The sequence below is a fragment of the Pogona vitticeps genome, chromosome 3 (genome assembly GCF_051106095.1).
Source record: "Pogona vitticeps strain Pit_001003342236 chromosome 3, PviZW2.1, whole genome shotgun sequence".
NCBI lineage: Eukaryota > Metazoa > Chordata > Lepidosauria > Squamata > Agamidae > Pogona > Pogona vitticeps.
The window spans coordinates 191,063,471-191,080,634 of NC_135785.1; the positions used below are offsets into that span (position 1 = coordinate 191,063,471).

The window sequence follows — 17,164 nt, forward strand, 5'->3', positions numbered from 1 at the left end:
AGTAAATATAGAGTAGGCCCTTCTAATCTGCACACACTAGATTTTGTTGTTGTTGAGTGCATAGTACACATTCTGAGGTACTTCCTAATCTCAGTGATAATTCCAATATATTGCAGTGTGTAAAAATGCCCCCAAATGCTGAATAACCAAAAAGTGTGTCAATCCTGTACTACATAAAACCCAAACACCTAGACTGTGTGTGTGATGTGTCATTTTGTTTGTTTGTTTGGTTATTTGTTTATTTAGATTTATATACTGCTCATCTATAACATGTCAACTCTGGGCGGTTTACATATAACATAAAAAATGAACTAAGGTAAAATCCAAGTGAATCACGGAATCCAAAATGGGGAAAAGAAGAGAAGAAGAAGGAGGAGGAGGAGAAAGAGAGAAAAAGGAAAAGGGGAGATAAACTAGGTAACAGCTGTAGGGAAGGCCTGCCTTTATAGCCATATTTTCAGGTTAGTCTTGAAGGCCCTCAGCAAAGGAGCCAGGTGGGTCACCCCAGCTGCAGTTGGCCAAGAGTCCAGGCCATAAAGTTAGTGGTCAAGGACATATTGTCAAATAGCAGAAATTGTGGGACAGGCTCCTCTTAAGCTAGTTGCAGCCAATACAGTATTTGAGATAAATTTGTCAACCTTCCCAAGTTGCTGTATCCATATTCTAACAGTTGGGGTGCCATATACATATTGCTGTGTTTCTCTAAGGGCTTCATCATTCCTTGTTGAGGTCCACACGTAGCTACTTCTTAGCCTGTAACAAGGCTTGAACCTATCAGTCGCCTGATACAGTCAGAAGCAAATTTCCAACAGAGGTTTTGGCAGGCAAGGTAGCTGACTCCCTTGATTTCGATGCCACACTTAACCTCCTCTTGTCACTTTTAGCCATAAATATGTTTTTTAATTATTTTCATATGCTTTTAATTATTCAATGTATTTTAATTAGTTTTATAGTTTAATTGTTTTTAATATATCTATATATCAGGTGGCCTATAAATATGACAAATGAATGAATGAATAAAAATAAATAAATAAATACTATTTTTTTTTAAAAAAAATCTAACATCATGAACTTGGTTAGAGAAGCTTGCCTCACCCTTCCTGTATCACTTTGCCCAGAAGAACAAAACCACATTTTAAGAGAAGAGTTTTCCATTCACATTTGGTTCTCCATATGAGCAAGAATCCTGGAAAATTTGCATTATTGCGCATGTGTAGTGCCTACATGCAAAAAGAAACCTCTTCTCTTCAGGCATGTCACAACTCACATGAGCAAAGCCACAGGTCGGGGGCTAGGCACTCCTATTGATCGTATTGATAATTGCGGTTAGAGAACAACTGAGAGGGCTCTAGTGTTTTTTAAAAAAATCATCTGGTGAAGTCAGATTGATCCAAAGTTTTCTTCACCAAAAGATTGCTATGTGAATGATGGGATCCCTATAGAGACATGTAACTCTGAGGCACTAAGATACCACATTCTGTTGCACATGGATTAAAAAGTTTATAAAATGTACCTTGGAGTCAACTGAAGAGATGAATGAACTTCATTATAAACAGCACTTCTTTGCTAGGAGCCAGAATTCTGTCTCTTATTTTACTTTTTGATTCAACTCTTAGGCACTCTGCATTTTTATTGTTTTTTTTTTAATGAAAACAAGTGACAGAGAGATGATGAAAGTTGGATGTCTCCCAGCAAATTTCAACACATTTATAGACTTGGATATTTGATGTATGCATTTCTGTTTTTTTTAAATGCTTGACCAAGCATAAATGTGAAATTTTAAAGGATCACTTAACCCAATGCAAGCTTCTGCTCAGGAAGGCCTCTGGAGGTGAGAAGAACTTTAAGGGGTGAAGAAAACTGTAGCTGTTCAACTAAACAATGCTTGATTTATGAACATTCTTGTCTTGTGGAACATCCCTTGTGTTACCTCTAGAAAGCTCATTTTGTATTTACAAGTGGGAGTCTGAAGGCAAGTCACTCCTTTTACTTTCATGTACCAGAAGGAAAAAGAGATGTGGTGGTGTTCCGGGTTAAACCGCAGAAGCCTCTGTGCTGCAAGGTCAGAAGAACAGCAGTCATAAGATGGAATCCACATGACAGAGTGAGCTCCCGTCACTTGTCCCAGATCCTGCCAACCTAGCAGTTTGAAAGCATGTAAAAATGCAAGTAGATAAATAGGTACCACCTCAGTGGGAATGTAACGGCATTCTGTGTCTAGTCGTGCAGGCCACATGACCATGGAAACTGTCTACGGACAAACACTGGCTTTATGGCTTGGAGACGGGGATGAGCACCGTGACCTAGACTCAGACACGACTGGACTAAATGTCAAGGGGATCATTGACCTTTACCTTACCAGAAGGATGGGATATAAGAAACTCCAAATTGATAGAAACCAGTTTTACTATAAGAAACTGGCAGACAGTTAGAAAATGTCTCACAGCAAGATGCCAGGTGATGGGTCCATGATTGAAATTTTTTTTAACATAAAGTACAAGAATGCAGCAGTGATCTTATGCTGGCAAAGCAAATCAACATTCTCTAAGGCAATTCTAAAAATGGGAGCAGCCCAAACAAAAAGCATAACTTTTAAACTGGTGATTCAGATCAGCACTAGATTTGTTACAGATGTAGCAGACATTCTGCTTTTTGCTCTGTGCCCAATTTTGAGAAGTTTACGCAAAGGATTTTAAGTTATATTTATTTAAATGTAATTGAAACAGAATGCACCCAGATTTAAAATAGCTTATATAAACTGAAAAGCCCAATCTTGTTTATATTGAAAGAGAATTATTGACCTCACCCACTTTTTTTAAAAATTGAAAACTATCCAGGTTATAGGGGCTGAAATACTGATCCTTAAAAAAACTTTTCAATCATGGTACAGGCTGAGCAGTCATGGTACAGGCTAGTCAGCAGGAGCAGAGTGAAATGAAATATTTCATTTTATACATTTGTAAGTGATGAAGGAAAACATTTGGAGAGAAAGGTCACAGAAACAGAAATATATGTATTCTGGACAGTTTTATACTCTTATTATATGTGCATAACAGGCCAATTTATTCATTTTTGGTCTAGTGAGAGTTTAGGTTTGATGGAAGGGAGACAGATAGCAGTCTTCCAATATCTGAAGGGCTGCCTCAGGGAAGAGGGCATCAATTTATTCTCCATTATGCCTGAGGGTAGGGCAAGATCCAATGGGTGAAAATTCATCAGAAGGAGATCCAGTCTGGAAATAAGAACCATTAAGCAGTGGGACAGCTTGCCTCCTGATGTTATGGGTGCCCCATCGCTGGATGTTTTCAAGAAAAGATTGGACAGCCATCTGTCCAGGATGGTATGAGGTCTGGGATGATATGAGGTCTCCTGCCTTGGGCAGGGGGTTGGACTAGAATACCTCCAAGGTGCCTTTGAACCCTACAATGATTCTCTGATTGAATACCAATTTTCTGGCTGGCTGTATAAGACCCAGAAATTAGGTGCTTGACTCTCCCTAAAAGTCCCTGCAAACTTTATAGACCTCTAGGAAAGCACTTTTTTTCCTGCACCGCCTCTAATCATTCTATTATTTTTCCAACTCTCTTAAACGTACAAAGTTTCAAACTTCGACATGTATGGTATCTCCTCCGACACCCCATTTCAAATGAGTTGATTTTTGACCCTGCCTTTCTTCAATGTCTTTCTTTTAAATACTATGGATGGTTTTGACCTTGGTTTCTTTGCTAGCTCCAAACACATCTCTTTTTTTAAATTTCAGATTTCATCAAAATTCTGCATTTGTTAATTTAACATAAATTTCATTTTAGCTCAGTGCCACAAATTGTGCAAAATGACAATGACCAAGACTTTATTGGATGGGCATTTAGGGATTGGAAGCCTTGGGACAGTTGTTAGCATCTTTTTGATCAGTCATTCTCTCTGTGCATATATGTATGTATGTGTCTGCATGTGCATGAGTGATTTGCTTCCCACCAGTTTTGAGCAGGGATAGTTTGCTCAACTTGTGGAGACAGTGAAAAGAAAAAAAGCGCCCCTTGTCGTGCCTGAAGGCACGGAATCTCAGGGAGTTTGGAAACTCCTTGTTGATTAATCTGATCAGCTTAAATCTGTGAGGGAAAAAACAATTTCTTGAGCACATGATCTAGCTCAGGTGGGGGAATCTGGAAGGCAAAGACTGCTTCTTTCTCCACCACCCAAAATAAGTGCATGCAGAAACACCCCTTACATATGGTTTGCCATTTAGACTGAAGATGTTTCTGCATGTTTTTAAGTTCTTAACTTCTAAATCTCTTTGCAGTCTAACTACTCTTTTTAATGCTGCTGCCTTAGAGAAGCAAGATTAACACCTTTGTTGTTTAAAGAACAAAAGTAAAACAATGCTACAATTTAGTGATGCGAAAGGTTATTGCAGGTTCTATGATACTTAACTAATTGCAAGAATTGATTCCAGTGAGTCATATGAAGCTATTTTAAATAGATAATTAGCAACTTCCTTTTAAATCTGTTCCATCTGTTCTAAAAAGTTAAAAAAATCCATTGAAAATAAGGGGAAAAAATCTTTTAGCATTTGAAAATGGCATTATTTCTTGCCATTTTATGAAAAGTGCTGTATTTTTCTAAAAAGTTTTTCAAAAATAGTTAAATCTGTTTTGTTATTGTTAAAGAACAAAAGTTGATTAGGCTGTAGTAGCCAAGTGAGTATTTCAGCTATATCTAATATTTATAGAGCAATACTGGGTGACCCAAGGGGAGGGAGCACCTCACCCTGACATGGTAGGGAAGTCTCCTTGCACAGACACAGCTTACAAAATAGGTTATATAATAACTATCAGTTTAATTATTTGTATGATGTAAGAGTGTCTTACACTCTTGAACAGTGTCATCGAAGTGACCAGCATGAATTTGACCCAACTCCGGGAGGCAGTGGAAGACAGGAGGGCCTGGCGTGCTCTGGTCCATGGGGTCATGAAGACTAAATGACTAAACAACAACAAGAAGAAGAGTGTCTCATCTTCTGAACTTTTCTAATTAATAAGACATTTCTTAAGTATCCTGCTTGCCAAAATTTAATACTAAATATGGCTTTCTAATTTCTTCAAATATCACATCAGAGCTTGGAAACTCGTGGGGAAAAAAGAGTAGCTTGCTGTCCAAAATCACATTGTATCTGTGAAAACCAGAGGAGAAAAGAATTGGATTGGGTGCCATTTTGAACTGCAGTAGGGTTTATCATCATGTGATATGACAGGGGTCACTATGGAATTGTTCCCATTTTTCTAGAGCATGTAGTTTCAGGCCAAGTAAAGGAACCATTTTGTTTTGTTCATATCAATATTTGGGATATCAGTCTCACATCCCTTTCTTCGCTGATATATTTCTGACATATTCAGCTACACAATGATAGCTTCTCTAAAACTGCTCTATTCAAACAGAGGTAGACAAAGCGAACAGAGCTTTTTATTCTATTTGTTTCCGACCTTTTTTGAGGTTTTTAGTTACTGCTGGAATAACCCCCAGCAGCATGGTGATTTTCTCTGTTTGGTGTCATGCAGTCAGTCAATCATTCTGGAGAGGTCACTGTGAGTAGCTAGTCCTCGCCAGTTTACTACTGTTGCTGTACTTGCATTTAAAAATCAGGTGTCTGCATGTTTTTATTTCCCAGTGGAAGGGAGGCTGGATCATCCTTTCAAATCCTTAAAAAATTCCTAGAGCATTTTAGAAGGTCATAATAATGTATGGTAGCAAAAATCCCCACTGCCTTTATCTTCCTGCTTTCCAGGTATAATAGATATGTGACCATAAAGAAGTTAATTTTCAAGATCACTTAACATTCATACATTTTAGGAAGTGGCCGTTTACCAATACCCACTTACCATCCTCACTATCAGTTCTTCTGAACCTTCAATTTCTGCAGCTCAGAGGTCATATAGAAACAGGCCAGGGCCTCTTTACCTTTTGCTGTACTATGGAGAAGATAAGAAAAAAACACCAGGTGTCTGTTCTGCTATTGTTTCTAATTCATCCAAATATTTACAAGAGATACAAAGCTCAATTTCTCTCCTAAACTCTCTGGCAAGCACACAGGGTTTGGTAAAGAAAGGTTGTCTAGTGGATAGAAATGAGGATAACAGTGGGAAAACAGGACACAGCCCCACATCATCAGTCTTCCTAACAATCTCCTTAAATTGCTAGAAGGAGGGATGAAGATTCCAGGTCTTCATTGTACAATCTTCCACCTTATTCATGACATTTGACAGGTACTCTGACAACATTGTTTCCCACTTACAATGTTTCTGGGTCTTCCCACTGCTTATTCCATTTTGTTTTCTTTCCAGAAAAAAAAAACTTAATCATAACAAACGCAAATTCAGATTTGTGAGGAAACAACGGTTGCTTTTAATGTCATGTGCATGGTAGTGCTGTGAAGTGACTGTGTGAAAGAACCCACAAATCCATTTGTGAATGTCAGAAATATTTGAAGAAGGACAATAACAGGATGAGGAATGTCTTTCTTTTTCTTTTTTTTTTTTTTTTTTTTTGTCTGTCTGTGCTTTCTGCATGACCCTACATTCCCCCCAAGAGTCAGTTCTGGCTAAAGAGTTCAAGGGAGAAACGACATGACCTAAAATAACTGTTAGGAAAAAACAACACACAAAAAAACAGAAATTGCAGCTTTCCTTCAGTACAACTCCCTTAGGCCAAAATAAAAAAAGAAGAAGAAAAAGGACTATATGTCTCCTTCAAGCTCTGTAGAAAGCATTGAGGACTGAAGGAGACTTAGGTGAAGGAAAGGCACAGTGAGGTATTTCTTCTTCTGTTTCTTTCTGCTCCAAAGCTTTCTGCAAATGATAGAACACACCCCTCTGCAGCTCTCTAATAAGCAGGCCTGAGTAAGAATAGAAGCAGCAGGAGAAATACCTGCTGTTTCTTCTCTTATCTAAACTTCTGAACAAATAAGAGGCTTTCATAAAATCCTACGAATATTCATTTTTCCTTCTACAGTCTGACAGAGCCAGCACTGAAGGGTGGAATGCATTCATCAGTTTATGTTTTGCATTGCAGATGATAGTCAATAAGTGTCGCTTGTTTAAACCCAGTAACTGTCGTTTGTGTCTAGCTTATTGGGTATGAGTGCAAAACCCTTGACTGCTCATTGAGGACAAGTGATTCTTAATTATTAAGGGTGCATAACTGGCCAATATTACAGTAGTGGTTCCATGAAGAAGATGGGTGATCCTTTTTGATAACCATTTGTCCAAATATGAAACATTTTCTCATATTTGGCTGGGGGGGGAAGAAGTTGAAATTTTATATGAGAGAAACTGCTGTAGTCCAGAACTTGGAGTGGTTTCCATCGGATTCAAGCCATTATAAGTGCTGAACAGTGATAGCCATTGCTTTTTCTAAGGCTTCTCATCTACATGGGAGAGCCATGTTCCACTCAGACAGAAGCAACAGGGAATCTGGATATGGAAATCTATCGGTTTCATTTTTGTCGCATTTCCTAGAATTCTCCCAGAATTATTGTCCATATAAAGTTCCCAGTTCCACATCAGGTTGCAGAACTTTATGTTTAATCCTCACATGTTCTGCACAGATTTGAATGTAGACCTTCCTTGTATTTTTTCGTGCATGTTTGAAATAGGAAAAGGCAAGTTTCTGCATATTTTTCAAAAGTATGTAATTTTAATTTTATTTTGTTCAAAAAAACCCTCTGTGCTCGCAGTTTCCTCCCAAAGGCTGAACATAGAGATGGGGTATTTGTATTTGAATATGAATATCCCTGCACAGGCGGCGTTAACGAGGGTCCAGCCCCATGGGGTTGGACAGTCCATTCACCAATCTGCTGCACACATGGAGGGCACAATTCTATGAATGGCTCTGCAGCGCGCAATCCGCTCACCACTCCTGGCAGGAGGCGGGAGGAGAAGCCCTGCTGCAAGGTCGAAGAGTGGCAAGTGGACTGCGCGCTGTGGATCCATTTGCAGAATTGCACCATTCACGTCTGCTGCAGATCGGTGAGTGGACCATCCGGCCCCATGGGGCTGGACCCTCCTGCGGGGATATTTGTATTCGTATACGAATACCCCCATCTCTAGCTGGAAAGCAAAAGATATGGCCGTGCTTTTGTTAACAGTCTTGACTGGATGTGTATATAGATTGTGTAACAGGAAATAGCTGTACCTCTTAAGACTGGCTAGTACAAATCGAGGAGACTTCTATTCAAGTTTATTTTTGATACATTTTTGTGCCACTGTTAAACAATTTCATATTCAGGAGTAAAGGATTTTTCACATTAAAATAATTTGAATGAGGGAGAGCAAGTGTCAGATTTCCCCATTCCTACCCCACGCTAATAACTCTTGTAAGGCAAATGTAGACAAAAGGAAACAAGGCTTAAATAGGTTAAGAGAAGTGTGCTTATAATCATCTGCATTTCAGTTGGTTTTCTCTCAATAATTCTGTTTCATTTCCCAGCCATGCATACAACAATGGGATTAGATTGTCATAAACTCTTACAAATCACCAACTATATATCATGAAAAATGTTGAAGCCTATTATCAATTTAATTTATCATTTTTGCTACTTAATGTTATTTCATTGTGTTTTCGTACATGCAAATTTCACTCTTTTGGCTTAGTCTTTTGTAGCTACATTTCTTCTGAAAGAAAGGAGCAAATGAGATTTCTCTCCTGGCTTTCTTTTTGTCTTTGGAAGATTTATTATTTTTTATTGTATTTGTAGACAGTGGTCCCACTTTAGAGAAAGTCAGTAATGGTCCTCCTATTAAAATCAGTGTAACTTTTTTTGGTCTAACTGCTCTGGTGACTGAGCTTTCCTTGAATTGGGACCAGTATCTGCTAGCAAATTTGAGATCTGCTCACAGTGATTTCATAATTTAGGACTACTGATGGGAAAGCAGGCTCAGTTTTAATACGAATATTTTGTGACATGTTGGCTCATTTTTACCAAAGCATTTTAGCATCTATTTCGAAAATTCAGATGTTTAATATTGCATGCCAAATGAGTGGTATTGTATACAAGCCAATAAAAATTAAAATGCCATTAAAATTCCCATGATGGCAGTAATAATTATGTTTTGTAATGAAGCCCTGCTAAGTCTACTTAAGATCAGGCTTGAATGCCTAAACATTGTTACATAAATATATTCAATGCAATGTACATTTGTAGATTTTTAAAAAATATAAAATAATATAAGAGATCCATGCTGCATCAGCATGGGTTAATCAGGTGCCATCATGTCATAGGTGTCAAATGTTTCTTGGCACACATATTGGGAAGTAAAATACCTAGCTATTCTAAACTATGGTATCCTAACACATGCATTCATATTGGCCATGGAATCCTTTGGAGAAGTGGCTATCCTATAGTCATAATCCTAAATGGTGTTCCCAACCTTGAACAAAGTATGAGTGTTGTTGAATTGCTTTGAAACAGTAACCACAGCAGTTAACATTTAGTGTATATGTAAGTAGGAGATTGCCAAACAAATACCATAATAGAACACTTGGTAGTTATTCAAAACCAGCTAGTTAAAAAAAACAGTAAAAATAAACCAAATATCAGGAAAGGTTGTTGTTATTTAGTTAAGTCGTGTCCGACTCTTCGTGACCCCATGGACCGGAGCACATCAGGCCCTTCTGTCTGCCACTGCCTCCCAGAGTTGGGTCAAATTCATGTTGGTAGCTTTGGTGACACTGTCCAACCATCTCTGTCGTCCCCTTCTCCTCTTGCCTTCACACTTTCCCAACATCAGGGTCTTTAGGATCTGTCCTTCCAGTGAGCACTCAGGGTTGATTTCCTTCAGAACAGATAGGTTTCAACCTCCTTGCAGTCCAGGGGATTCTCAAGAGTCTCCTCCAGCACCACAATTCAAAGGCATCAGTTCTTCAGTGGTCACCTTTCTTTATGGTCCAGCTCTCACTTCCATACATCACTACTGGAAAAACCATAGCTTTGATTAGCAGACCTTTGTTGGCAAGGTGATGTCTCTGCTTTTTAAGATGGTGTCTTAGGTTTGTCATTGCTTTCCCCCCAAGAAGCAGGTGTATTTTAATTTTGGGGCTACTATCAGCATCTGCAGTGATCATGGAGCCCAAGAAGGTAAAATCTGTCAATGTCTCCACATTTTCCCCTTCTACTTGCCAGGACGAGATGGGTGGACAGTGTCAGCGAAGCTACCAACATGAATTTGACACAACTCTGGGAAGCAGTGGATGATAGGAGAGCCTGGCGTGCTCTGGTCCATGGGGTCACGAAGAGCTGGACACGCCTAAACAACTAAACACACACACACACTTGCCAGGAGGTGATGGGACCAGTGGCCATGATCTTAGGTGTTTGTTTGTTTTTTATGTTGAGCTTCATGCTATCTTTGCCCTCTTCTTTTTCACCCTCATTAAGAGATTATTTAATTCCTCTTCATTTTCTCCCATCAGAGTGGGATCATCTGCAATTTTGAACCAATCAGTTGTTCCATATCCAGTTCTAACTGTTGCTTCCTGTCCCACATATAGATTTCTCAGGAGATAGATAAGGTGGTGAGGCACTCCCATTTCTCTAAGGACTTGCCATAGTTTGCTGTGGCCCACACAATCAAAGGCTTTTGCATAGTCAATGAAGCAGAAGTAGATATTTTTCTGGAACTCTCTGGCTTTCTCCATAATCCAGCACATGTTAGCAATTTGGTCTCTAGTTCCTCTGCCCCTTCAAAATCTGGCTTGTACTTCTGGGAGTTCTTGTCCACATACTGCTGAAACCTACCTTGTAGGATTTTGAGCATAACCTTGCTAACTTGTGAAATGAGTGCAATTGTACAGAAGTTGGAGCATACTTTGGCACTGCCCTTCTTTGGGATTGGAATGTAGACTGATCTTTTCCAATCCTCTGGCCACTGCTGAGTTTTCCAAAATTGCTGGCATATTGACTATAGCACATTAACAGCATCATTGTTTAAGGTTTGAAATAGTTCAACTGGAATGCCACCATCTCCACTGCCCTTGTTGTTAGCCATGCTTTCTAAGGCCCACTTGACTTCACTCTCCAGGATGTCTGGCTCCAGGTCAGCAACCACACTATCTGGGTTGTCCAGGACATCCAGATCTTTCTGGTATGTGTATTCTTGCCACCTTGATGTCTTCTGCTTTTGTTAGGTCCCTATCATTTTTTTCCCTTTATCATGTCCATCTTTGCACAAAATGTTCCTTTAATATCTCTTTAATATTTAAAGAGATATTAATATTTAAAGAAAAAAGTGCCTCCAATCCTCTTCAAGTTCATCTGCTCCAGCAAACCCCTTTACTGCCACCATCTTAACTACACAGACACACCTTTTCAAACAGAGATGGTGTTGGCAACTCCCTCCCCCCCCCCCCGAGCCCAGAGAATGAAGAGGAAAGACTCACTTTTTTGTGCACACATGTGATCCTGTTCAAAATCTGCCACTGGTGGGGGGCAGCCAATCCAGATCAGCTGGGGGAGATGGAGGATGAATGGGGGTGGAAAACAGGTGATGGAGGGAGGAGAAGGGTGGGAGCCCATTAGATTCTTCTCTTCCTCCCCTTCCTTCCCTGAACACATTGGAGCTCCATCTGTCCTCAATCCTGATTCTCCCTTGGGAACAGAAAGCCATATTGGCTGGCTTTAAAATAAGCAAACACATGAAGGATAAAGGTCCATATTTTTGTTTCATATTTTTGTTTCTACCAGGACAGTATGCTGTTCCCAATGAAAATGAATAATGTGGAGATCCTATTGTGCTCATGTTTTGTTCACCAGTCTCTCTTAGGCCATTATGGAATCATGCTACTGGCGTGTCTAGCTAATTTAGGAGAAATTTTTTAAAAATATCAGAATGAAAAGGAAGCAATAATCATAGGCCTTGATCATAGAGCTAGCTTTGGTGTTGATGAGAACTGCTATGTCTTCCAAGGCATAAGTGATGGCAGTCATTTGTATGAGTGAATGACTGCCTGAACTATTTGATAGATAAGCAAGAAAAAATGGATAAAACTTCTGAGGGTTAGAATTGATGTGAAAGAAGAAAATGTTTTGAGACGATTAATAACTGAATGATGGTGGCTTTTGCAGTAACCAAAAAGGAGAAGAAAAATGTTTAACCTCAGTTAAATACAAGAGGATGATTTCTAATGTGGCGAGTCTAGTGTATAAAAATTATTTTGTCTAGAGATAGAAAATATCAGATTGACAATAATATGAGATTATTGGGCAATCAATACTAAATATCACAGATATTGTATAGCCACATGTCAAAAAGCTTTAGAGCTTCACGGGAACATAAATCTGTGTGTACAAGTGTGTACATATGTTCTAATTTATCGTATCTCTTAATGAACTTTCCTGTTTTGTTGATTATTCAACAGATAAACAATGTTTTAATAACAGAATTATTGATTATGTTGATCTTAAATTGCAGAATTTCCTCATTGAGGCATTCCTTAACAAAACTAGCCACCGTAGATCATTTAAAAAATAGCGGTCTGCATCACAGTCGTACAACCTTTAGAAAGTGTAAGGAGACCTTATTGTTGTGAGTTGATTTGAAAATGTCAGATGTCAGTAGGTATTAGGTTTTTTTTTCATTTTTCAATGAAACATTTCCAATTCTGCTTCTTTAAAAATATGTGTGTGTGCCCATAATGACTCCTGTCCACCACTGAAAGTGCCTATAATGAGTGTCAGAATTGGACCATGGAGCAATTGAAGAAGGTTGCCTGGTCTGATGAACCACATTTTATTTTAGATCTGGTGAATGGCGGGGTGCATGTGCGTGTGAGTAAGAGATGGCTGCAAGATGGATTATGGGAAGAAGGCACACCTGCAGATGCAGTGTTATCCTCTGGGCAATGTTCCACTGGGAAAACTTGGGTCCTGGCAGTCATGTGGATGTTACTTTGACACATACCACCTACCTAGAGATTGTTGCAGTCCACATACACCCCTTCATGGCAATGGTGGTCCCTCATGGCAGTGGTCTCTTCCAGCAGGATAATGTACCATGCCACACTGCAACAATGGTTTATGAATCATTTGAGGAACATGAAAAAGTGTTCAAAGTGCTCCCTTGGCCTCTAAATTCCCCAGACCATAATCTGATTGAGCATCTATTCTATGAAATGTGCTGCAACACTTGATCTGATCCAGGGAGACCCCACCTCACAACTGGCAGCACTTGATTGATTGATTTGATTTTTATCCTGCCCATCTGGCATCCAAGTCCACTCTGGATAGTTTACAATAATATAAATAACAAAAATGAGAGAATAACAAGATATAGAACAACTACTAAATAAAATGTAAGAAATACACAACAAACGACAAAAAGGAACACTGTAAAACATCATAAACTAAAAGAAAATGAGGATAAAATAGAATAAAAACAAAAACAAAAATAAAATCATGGTGGTAGGTTGGATGTTTAAATATTAAGGTACTATTATATCATGTTGTTATAAGATCCGAGAAGGCCTGCCTGAATAGCGAGGTTTTTAATAGCTTTTTAAAGGTTCCCAACAAGGGGGCCAGGCAAATTTTGGGTGGGAGACTGTTCCATAGTTGCAAGGTGACTGCAAAGAAGGCCCGGTTTCTGGTTATCACTTTTCGGGTCTCTCTCGGGATCAGAACTCTCAACTGCCCTGCCTGCAACAATCTTATTGGCAGATCTAATCAGAAGGAGGCGCTCTGCCAGGTATCAAGGTCCTAAACCGTTTAAGGCCTTATAGGTTAGCTCTTGAAGGATCTACTGCTAATTTCTTGGTGTCAGGTACCACAGGGCACATCCAGAAGTCTTCTGGAGCCCATGCCTTAATGCATAAGAGCTCTTCTGGCAGCACAAGGGGGACCTACATGATATTAGGCAGATGGCTAAAATGTTGCTGATAAGTGTATATACATATGGGGGTTTGGGGGATTTTTAAACTACATTTTTCCTTTTGTAGCATTACAGTTTTCCTATCCAGAAGTTCTGTTCAGCTGTGTCATCAAGTTCTTGACAAATTTAGCCATGAAAAGTCTCCCTAGTAAACCAGTAACACTGTATTCCCTTTCCAGTCATCTATATCTTTCATTACACCCACTTCTGGATTGTCACAACCTTGTGATTGAGTCCAATCAATGGCCAAAATATTGTTGCTTAGTGTAGTAAATCAAACTAGAGTAGGCCTATAGAATCCACAGGGATTTGGTGAGTCACCTCCTCTGAACATTATTTAGCATAGTAAGTGGCAGTTAGAGTAGGCCAATTTGAATCCATGGAGCTTACTAAATCCCAATTCTTCTTAGGCAAAACACGGTAGCTATAAAGGTTATTGTAAAGCATAAGATACTAAATCCCCATTCTTTTGAGGCTGATTCAGCCTTCGATCCTTCCAAATGAATATGGGCACTCGGCAATGTGTAGAATGCATAATTAGACTTTAAACTGCCCAGAGAATGCTTTAAGCTTTGAGCACTATAGGGCAGTATAGAAGCAACATTCTTTGCTTGCTTTCTTAATTAGAACATGATAGCTAGGACAAACAAGCAGACATATACCTACTATGACTTTCTTTCAGGCCTGTTGCTGCCTCTTCAAAGCATCTGTGCAAAACATAATCATGCTTTGTTTGATGAGGAGGACGATTTTGCAGTGGAGACTCTTGAAAATGAAGAAAATGAGAATTTTAGAAACACTTGGTGCACACTTGAACTTGAATGTGTTGCATGTATCCAGCAGCAGGGAACTGAAGTACAAAGAGCAGGAGCATGACGAGTAACAAAAATATTGCAAAATGTGTTTATCACAATAGTCTGTCCTGGCATATATATATATATATATATATATATATATATATATATATATATATATATATATATATATATATATATATATATATATATATATATATATATATATATATATATATATATATATATATATATATATATATATATATATATATATATATATATATATATATATATATATATATATATATATATATATATATATATATATATATATATATATATATACATAAGTTTAAAAAATAAGTTTAAGTTTCTGTGTTAGGTACTGTTACTAGAATGTAGTATTTCTTTAAAATGTGTTTATTTTTAATTTACAATTTTTGCCAATTTGATTTTATTTTTGTTAGAAGAGGATCAGAGAGGTGGGAAGTCATGAGTGTTTCTCAAAAATAAAAAGGGCCTGTGGTGCCAAAAAGGGTGGGAAACTCTGCCGTAGAACCAACAGGATATTTTACAATGGCTGGAAATTTCAGCTCTCACTTTCTTCCAGCTGGCCATAGATGTTCCTTGCTGCTTGCCTTCTCCCATTTCACAAAATGAAATGCTGTCATTGTTCTGTAGGTATTCCTGTTGCCAATGGATGATTCTATTATTCAGTTATATCAAAAGCATCACCGAAGTTAATCATGGTGGCCACCATAGATTGGCTGGAATATCTGATACTTCTTGTGGTGTGATAAGTTGCCTATCTGTACTGTATTATATTGTGTCCTGTACAACTGAATTCTATTGTGTACAATGACCATGCATTACTGTCCAAACCTCTACATCTCTGTGATTCCCATAGATCAAGCTCATAACATGTCTTCCTCATTCTTCACTGTCTTCTGAGTCTCCTTGACTAAATATTTTGCAAGATCATTTTTATCTTTTATTGTGTAGCCTAGCAAACAATCTATGTATTTGACAGGTGCCTTCTCCAGTTGGGTAGTTCACTCTTTCCCCCAGCCTTTAATTTTATCATCACTGACCCCTTCCTCATCTTGGGATCTCTCCAACTGCTGATAGATGAGGCAAAGCATTATTAAACATCAGTCTGTCCTCGAAAGAAGGAAAGATTTCATGATATGCTTTACTTTGCTGTTAGTACTGCATTTAACAAAAAGAACCCTGACTTTGTGAAACATGTGACTTTATCCTCTAGTGCTCATAAATGCTTAAAATGAACTAGAGTGCAGCAGTAACACATTTAGGTTTAACAGCATTTGTGATAATCCTTGAGAAGTCACAGACAAGGGCAAAAAACAGTTGTTTTATTTTAAACATAATTTGATTTATTTGTGTTGCATTTCCCATCCTTACTGTTTGGAACTTGCATCAAACCATGGATGTTATAGAGGGATGATTTGGTTTTTGGGTGACTTTTAGCTCATCGTACAGTTTTGTGACTTAATTCTGGAATGTGAAATAGTTGCCCTATATATATGGGATTATTAACAGTCTAGGTTAGCAAGTGTGGATTTCAGAAAAACTTGTGCATTTTATAGGTTTCCCTTGAGTTATCAATCGGCAGATTTCTGTGCATGCACATTTGTATGCAGGTACACAAAAGAAATAAACCTTTCCTCCGCGGTCCAGATCCTATTGTGTTTTTATTAGAGAGGTACTTCAGGTTTGGAAATTATTCCAAGCCCAAAACCAAGCAGCCACATTTCTCTGTAAAGCAAAGTGAGGAAACCAAGAGCAATTTTCAAATTGAATTAGGACTTTCTGAACCACCAAATATGTGTTTCAGTGTTTTGGGGTTTAAAAAAGTACTCACTGGGAAAATAAAAATAATGCTCGAACAAAAGAACTAGTAAGTAAGCTATCACCCTCCTCCATTTTTTAAAAATGCCTGCTGCTAGCTTTATCACCCCTCGCTTTGCCTCTGCCTTTCCCCCCTGCTCATATTTGTGTTCTATAGAAGGCAGCAATCAGATATTCTGTCTGCTGGGGAAGTGCAGCTACAGAGGGAAATATTCCTTCCCCCTTCAATAAAGTTTTTTGTTGTTGAAATGATTACATGAATTTGAGTAAATTAATGGCACTGACTTTTACACACACACACCCATCTCAAGCCAGAGCCCATTGCTTTCCCCATTTTCACATCTGTCCCCCACTATTTGGACAAATACAAACATGTGCAAATGCTCTGATGTATTCTGATTATAAACTGAATTGTGCAGGTTACAGATGGGCTCAAGGTGAATTAGTTTCTATTTATAAGACAAATAAACTGAACTGAATTGAAGATACCATTTGCACAAAACTGTTTTCCTCTCTTCATGTAAATCTCAGTGGCAAATTCTTCAAGAAGTCAGTATAGTCAATTGCTGTTGTGCACACGTC

The 17,164-nt window shown here is 38.4% G+C and overlaps 1 protein-coding gene and 1 long non-coding RNA gene across 7 annotated transcripts in view; one reads left to right on the plus strand and one right to left on the minus strand.

Annotated features, from left to right (window-relative positions):
• The window catches only part of IL1RAPL1 (interleukin 1 receptor accessory protein like 1), a 944,419-nt gene that overhangs the window by 477,561 nt on the left and 449,694 nt on the right, over positions 1-17,164 (plus strand). The window lies entirely within an intron of this gene.
• LOC140705706 (uncharacterized) lies at positions 94-14,729 on the minus strand. 2 transcript variants are annotated; one of them, XR_013543570.1, is made up of 5 exons: positions 14,583-14,729; positions 12,958-13,051; positions 11,431-11,638; positions 5,877-5,966; positions 94-4,983 (listed from the first exon to the last, which is right to left on the minus strand). It is a non-coding gene; the product is annotated as an uncharacterized LOC140705706 (long non-coding RNA). The 2 variants fall into 2 exon arrangements; XR_012085178.2 differs by having other exon boundaries at positions 14,579-14,729.